This window comes from Arachis hypogaea, chromosome 1, assembly GCF_003086295.3.
Source record: "Arachis hypogaea cultivar Tifrunner chromosome 1, arahy.Tifrunner.gnm2.J5K5, whole genome shotgun sequence".
Classification (NCBI taxonomy): domain Eukaryota; kingdom Viridiplantae; phylum Streptophyta; class Magnoliopsida; order Fabales; family Fabaceae; genus Arachis; species Arachis hypogaea.
In genome coordinates, this window is record NC_092036.1 from 66,197,761 (window position 1) to 66,204,495 (window position 6,735).

Here is a 6,735-nt window from a genome sequence, read left to right on the forward strand (position 1 = left end):
TTCAAATCATATCTTTTCAATCATGTATTTTCAAAATCAATTTCTTCCATTTTTCAAAAATACTTGCTAACAATTAATGATTTGATTCAACATTTCAAGTATGCTGCCTTTTCTGTTGAGAAAGGTTTAATGTCTGAATCATATCTTTTAAATTTCTTGTTAGCCAAGTCATTAATTTTAAAAATCAAATCTTTTTAAATTATTTTTCAATCATATCTTTTTAATCACATCTTTTTCAAAATTGTTTTCAATCATATCTTTTTTATTTCTAATTTCAAAATCTTTTTCAAAAATCACTTTATTTCTTTCCCAACTTTAATTTTCGAAAAATCATTCTCCAATTTTTCAAAATTTCTTCAAAATTTTTTAATTTATTTTTGAAAATTCTTCCCCTCTTCTCATATCCTTCTATTTATGGACTAACACTCCTCTTCAATGCACAATTCGAACTCTATCCCTCTTGATAAGTTCGAATTCTTCTTCTTCTACCTCCTCATTCTATTCTTCTTTTCCTCTAACACCTCAAGGAATCTCTATACTATGACATAGAGGATTCCATATTTTCTTGTTCTCTTCGCTTTCATATGAGCAGGAGCAAAGACAAAAGAATTCTTGTTGAGACTGACCCTGAACCTGAAAGGACCTTGAAGCGAAAGCTAAGAGAAGCTAAAGCACTACTCTCTGTAGAGGACCTAACAGAAATCTTCAAACAAGAAGAAGACATGGCAGCCGAAAACAACAACAATGCCAACAATGCAAGGAAGGTGCTGGGTGACTTTACTGCACCTACTCCCGACTTCTATGGGAGAAGCATCTCTATCCCTGCCATTGGAGCAAACAACCTTGAGCTTAAGCCTCAATTAGTTTCTCTAATGCAACAGAATTGCAAGTTCCATGGACTTCCATTGGAAGATCCTCATCAGTTTTTAGCTGAATTCTTGCAAATCTGTGACACTGTCAAGACCAATGGGGTTGACCCTGAGGTCTACGGACTTATGCTATTCCCTTTTCCTGTAAGAGACAGAGCTAGGATATGGTTGGACTCACAACCTAAAGAAAGCTTGAACTCTTGGGAAAAGCTAGTCAATGCCTTCTTGGCAAAGTTCTTTCCACCTCAAAAATTGAGTAAGCTTAGAGTGGAAGTCCAAATCTTCAGACAAAAGGAAGGTGAATCCCTCTATGAAGCTTGGGAAAGATACAAACAATTGATCAGAAAGTGTCCTTCTGACATGCTTTCTGAATGGAGCATCATAGGAATCTTCTATGATGGTCTGTCTGAACTGTCCAAGATGTCATTGGACAGCTCTGCTGGAGGATCTCTTCATCTGAAGAAGACGCCTGCAGAAGCTCAAGAACTCATTGAAATGGTTGCAAATAACCAATTCATGTACACTTCTGAAAGGAATCCTGTGAACAATGGGACGAATCAGAAGAAAGGAGTTCTCGAGATTGATACTCTGAATGCCATATTGGCTCAGAACAAAATATTGACTCAGCAAGTCAATATGATTTCTCAAAGTCTGTCTGGAATGCAAGCTGCACCAGGCAGTACTAAGGACGCTTCATCTGAAGAAAAAGCTTATGATCCTGAGAACCCATCAATGGAAGAGGTGAATTACATGGGAGAACCCTATAGAAACACCTATAATCCTTCATGGAGAAATCATCAAAATCTCTCATGGAAGGATCAACAGAGACCTCAACAAGGTTTCAACAACAATAATGGTGGAAGAAACAGGTTTAGCAATGGCAAGCCTTTTCCATCATCTTCTCTGCAACAGACAGAGAATTCTAAGCAGAGCCACTCTGACTTAGCAACCATGGTCTCTGATCTTATCAAAACCACTCAAAGTTTCATGACTGAAACACGATCCTCTATTAGAAACTTGGAGGCACAAGTGGGTCAGCTGAGTAAGAAAGTTACTGAACTCCCTCCTAGTACTCTTCTAAGCAATACAGAAGAGAATCCAAAAGGAGAGTGTAAGGCCATCAACATGGCCAAATTTGGAGAGGAGAAAGAGGCAGTGATCACCACTGAGGAAGACCTCAATGGACGTCCACTGGCCTCCAATGAGTTCCCTAATGAGGAACCATGGGAATCTGAGGCTCACACTGAGACCATAGAGATTCCATTGGATTTACTTCTGCCATTCATGAGCTCTGATGAGTATTCTTCCTTTGAAGAGGACGAAGATGTCACTGAAGAGCAAGTTGCTAAGTACCTTGGAGCAATCATGAAGCTAAATGACAAGTTATTTGGTAATGAGACTTGGGAGGATGAACCCCCTTTGTTCACCAAAGAACTGGATAACTTGACTAGGATGAGATTACCTCAAAAGAGACAGGACCCTGGGAAGTTCTTAATATCTTGTACATTAGGCACCATGACCTTCGAGAAGGCTCTGTGTGACCTAGGGTCAAGCATAAACCTCATGCCTCTCTCTGTAATGGAGAAGCTAGGGATCTTTGAGGTACAAGCTGCAAGAATCTCACTAGAGATGGCAGACAATTCAAGAAAACAAGCTTATGGACTTGTAGAGGATGTTCTGGTAAAGATTGAAGACCATTACATCCCTGCTGATTTCATAGTCCTAGAGACTGGGAATGGCATGGATGAATCCATCATCCTTGGCAGACCCTTCCTAGCCACAGCAAAGGCTGTGATTGATGTTGACAGAGGAGAATTGATCATTCAAGTGAATGAAGAATCCTTTGTGTTTAAGGCTCAAGGATTTCCCTCTGTAACCATGGAGAGGAAGCATGAAGAGCTTCTCTCAAAACAGAGTCAAACAGAACCCCCACAGTCAAACTCTAAGTTTGGTGTTGGGAGGCCACAACCAAATTCTAAGTTTGGTGTTGAACCCCCACATTCAAACTCTAAGTTTGGTGTTGGGAGGTTCCAACATTGCTCTGAACATCTGTGAGGCTCTATGAGTGCCCACTGTCAAGCTACTGACATTAAAGAAGCGCTTGTTGGGAGGCAACCCAATGTTATATTTATCTATTTTCCATTGTTATTTTATGTTTTCTATAGGTTGATGATCATGTGAAGTCACAAAAACAATTGAAAAAGTAAAAACAGAATGAAAAATAGAAAGAAAAATAGCACACCTTGGAGGAAAAACTTGCTGGCGTTTAAACGCCAGTAAGGGCAGCAAATGGGCGTTTAACGCCCAGTCTGGCACCATTCTGAGCGTTTAACGCCAGAAAGGGGCAGCAGCCTGGCGTTTAACGCCAGAATTGGCAGAAAAGGGCATTTTTGCACGCCACTTGGTGCAGGGATGAGATATTCTTGACACCTCAGGATCTGTGGACCCCACAGGATCCCCACCTAGCCCACCACTCTCTCTCTTCTTCACCCATTCACCAATCACCTCAACACCTCTTTCCCAAAAATCCCTCACTTATCAAATCCCACCATTCTCTTCACCACTCACATCCATCCATCATAAAACCCCACCTACCTCACCATTCAAATTCAAACCACTTTTCCTCCCAAACCCACCAAAAATGGCCGAACCCTACCCCTCTCTCCACTCCTAAATAAACCCATCTTCACTCCTTCATTTTCACACAACCTAAACACTACTTCTCCCCCTTGGCCGAAACACAAAGCCCCCTCCATCTCCTCTATTTCTTCTTCTTCTACTCTCTTCTTTCTTCTTTTGCTCGAGGACGAGCAAACCTTCTAAGTTTGGTATGGTAAAAGTGCTGCTTTTTGTTTTTCCATAACCATTTATGGCACCTAAGGCCGGAGAAACCTCTAGAAAGAGGAAAGGGAAGGCAAAAGCTTCCACCTCCGAGTCATGGGAGATGGAGAGATTTATCTCAAGGGTGCATCAAGACCACTTCTATGAAGTTGTGGCCATGAAGAAGGTGATCCCCGAGGTCCCTTTCAAACTCAAAAAGAGTGAATATCCGGAGATCCGAAATGAGATCCAAAGAAGAGGTTGGGAAGTTCTTACCAACCCCATCCAACAAGTCAGAATCTTAATGGTTCAAGAGTTCTATGCCAATGCATGGATCACCAAGAACCATGATCAAAGTGTGAACCTGGACCCAAAGAATTGGCTTACAATGGTTCAGGGGAAATGCTTAGATTTTAGTCCAGAAAATATAAGGTTGGCATTCAACTTGCCCATGATGCAAGGAGATGAACACCCCCTACACTAGAAGGGTCAACTTTGATCAAAGGTTGGACCAAGTCCTCATAGACATTTGTGAAGAGGGTGCTCAATGGAAGAGAGATTCAAGAGGGAAGCCGGTTCAACTGAGAAGGCATGACCTCAAGCCCGTGGCTAGGGGATGGTTGGAGTTTATCCAACGCTCAATCATTCCCACTAGCAACCGGTCCGAAGCTACTATAGACCGGGCTATCATGATTCATAGCATCATGATTGGAGAGGAAGTAGAAGTTCATGAGGTTATATCCCAAGAACTTTATAAGGTGGCAGACAAGTCCTCTACCTTGGCAAGGTTAGCCTTCCCTCATCTCATTTGTCACCTCTGTAATTCAGTTAGAATTAACATAGAGGGAGACATCCTCATTGATGAGGACAAGCCCATCACTAAGAAGAGGATGGAGCAAACAAGAGATCCCACTCATGAACATGAGAAAATTCCTCATCATGAAATCCCTGAGATGCCTCAAGGGATGCACTTTCCTCTACAAAACTATTGGGAGCAAATCAACACCTCCCTAGGAGAATTGAGTTCCAACATGGGACAACTAAGGGTGGAGCACCAAAAACATTCCATCCTCCTCCATGAAATTAGAAAAGATCAAAGAATCATGAGAGAGGAGCAACAAAGGCAAGGAAGAGACATTGAGGAGCTCAAGCACTCCATAAGATCTTCAAGAGGAAGAACAAGCTGCCATCACTAAGGTGGACCCGTTCTTTAATCTCTTTGTTCTTTATTTTTCTGTTTTTTGAAAATTATGCTTTATGTTTTATTTATGTTTGTGTCTTATTATCATTAGTGTCTTAGTGTCTATGCCTTAAAGTTATGAATGTCCTATGAATCCATCACCTTTCTTAAATGAAAAATGTTCTTAATTGAAAAAGAGAAGAATTGCATGAATTTCGAATTTTATAATAGATTAATTATTTTGATGTGGTGGCAATACTTTTGACTTCTGAATGTATGCTTGAACAGTGCATATGTCTTTTGAATTTGTTGTTCATGAATGTTAAAATTGTTGGCTCTTGAAAGAATGATGAAAAAGGAGACATGTTACTGAGGATATGAAAAATCATAAAAATGATTCTTGAAGCAAGAAAAAGCAGTGAATTCAAAAAAAAAGAGCAAGCAGAAAAAGCCAATAGCCCTTTAAACCAAAAGGCAAGGATAATAAAAAGGATCCAAGGCTTTGAGCATCAGTGGATAGGAGGGCCTACAGGAATAACATCCTGGCCTAAGCGGCTAAACCAAGCTGTCCCTAACCATGTGCTTGTAGCGTGAAGGTGTCAAGTGAAAACTTGAGACTGAGTGGTTAAAGTCGTGATCCAAAGAAAAAAGAGTGTGCTTAAGAACCCTGGACACCTCTAATTGGGGACTCTGGCAACGCTGAGTCACAATCTGAAAAGGTTCACCCAGTTATGTGTCTGTGGCATGGATGTATCCGGTGATAATACTGGAAAACAGAGTGCTTTAGGCCACGGCCAAGACTCATAAAATAACTGTGTTCAAGAATCATCATACTTAACTAGGAGAATCAATAACACTATCCGGATTCTGAGTTCCTATAGAAGCCAATCATTCTGAACTTCAAAGGATAAAATGAGATGCCAAAACTGTTCAGAGGCAAAAAGCTAAAAGCCCCGCTCATCTAATTAATACTGATCTTCATAGATGTTTTTGGAATTCATTGTATATTCTCTTCTTTTTTTATCCTATTTGATTTTCAGTTGCTTGGGGACAAGCAACAATTTAAGTTTGGTGTTGTGATGAGCGGATAATTTATACGTTTTTTGGCATTGTTTTTAGTATGTTTTTAGTATGTTTTAGTTAGTTTTTATTTAAAATTCACTTTTCTGGACTTTACTATGAGTTTGTGTGTTTTTCTGTGATTTCAGGTATTTTTTGGCTAAAATTGAGGGACCTGAGCAAAAATCTGATTCAGAGGCTGAAAAGGACTGCAGATGCTGTTGGATTCTGACCTCCCTGCACTCGAAGTGGATTTTTTGGAGCTACAGAAGCCCAATTGGCACGCTCTCAATTGCGTTGAAAAGTAGACATCCAGGGCTTTCCAGCGTTCCAAATCAGCTTCAGAATTCCCGGCGTATAACGCTAGAACTGGCACAAAAGTGGGAGTTAAACACCCAAACTGGCACAAAAGCTGGCGTTTAACTCCAAGAAAAGTCTCTACACATGAAAGATTCAATGCTCAGCCCAAGCACACACCAAGTGGGCCCGGAAGTGGATTTTTACGTCATTTACTCATTTTTGTAAACCCTAAACTACTAGTTCTCTATAAATAGGACCTTTTGCTATTGTATTTTCATCTTTGGATCACTTTAGATGTTCGGATCATCTTTGGACATCTAGTTCTTAGATCATGGGGGCTGGCCTCTCGGCCATGCCTAGACTTTGTTCTTATGTATTTTCAACGGTAGAGTTTCTACACATCATAGATTAAGGTGTGGAGCTCTGCTGTACCTCGAGTATCAATGCAATTACTACTATTTTCCATTCACTTCAGCTTATGCTTGTTCTAAGATATTCATTCGCACT

The 6,735-nt window shown here is 40.4% G+C and overlaps 1 non-coding gene across 1 annotated transcript; it reads right to left on the minus strand.

Annotated features, from left to right (window-relative positions):
• Positions 1 to 1,127: 1,127 nt before the first annotated feature.
• LOC112711884 (small nucleolar RNA R71) lies at positions 1,128 to 1,235 on the minus strand. The gene has a single exon (XR_003157621.1). It is a non-coding gene; the product is annotated as a small nucleolar RNA R71 (small nucleolar RNA).
• Between the last annotated feature and the right edge of the window lie 5,500 nt (positions 1,236 to 6,735).